Source organism: Meleagris gallopavo, unplaced genomic scaffold (genome assembly GCF_000146605.3).
Source record: "Meleagris gallopavo isolate NT-WF06-2002-E0010 breed Aviagen turkey brand Nicholas breeding stock unplaced genomic scaffold, Turkey_5.1 ChrUn_random_7180001918256, whole genome shotgun sequence".
Lineage (NCBI taxonomy): Eukaryota > Metazoa > Chordata > Aves > Galliformes > Phasianidae > Meleagris > Meleagris gallopavo.
Genome location: NW_011181036.1, coordinates 1 through 374, shown reverse-complemented (window position 1 = coordinate 374; position 374 = coordinate 1). Strand labels below are relative to the sequence as shown.

General features: G+C 73.0%; 1 pseudogene; it reads left to right on the top strand.

The window, feature by feature from the left end:
- The first annotated feature begins 5 nt into the window (after positions 1 to 5).
- LOC104916547 lies at positions 6 to 371 on the top strand (annotated as a pseudogene).
- The last annotated feature ends 3 nt before the right edge of the window (positions 372 to 374 follow it).

Here is a 374-nt window from a genome sequence, read left to right as displayed (position 1 = left end):
TGCAGGAGCGCGCCGCGCAGTGCCTCGTCCTCGACTGCCGCTCCTTCTTCTCTTTCAACGCCGCGCACATCCGCGGCTCCTGCAACGTGCGCCTCAGCACTATCGTCCGCCGCCGCGCTAAGGGCGTGCTGGCCCTGGAGCACGTCGTCCCCAACGAGGAGCTCCGCACCCGGCTGCGCCAGGGGCAGGTCCACACCGTGGTGCTGCTGGACGAGCGCAGCGCCGACCTGGAGCTGCCCAAGCGCGACAGCACGCTGCTGCTGGCCCTCGGCACGCTGTGCAGAGAGGCCCGCGGAGCCCGCATCTGCTTCCTCAAGGGTGAGTGCGCGGCCCCGGGAGCCGCCGCGGGACGAAGCCGACCCCGCCGCCGGCCG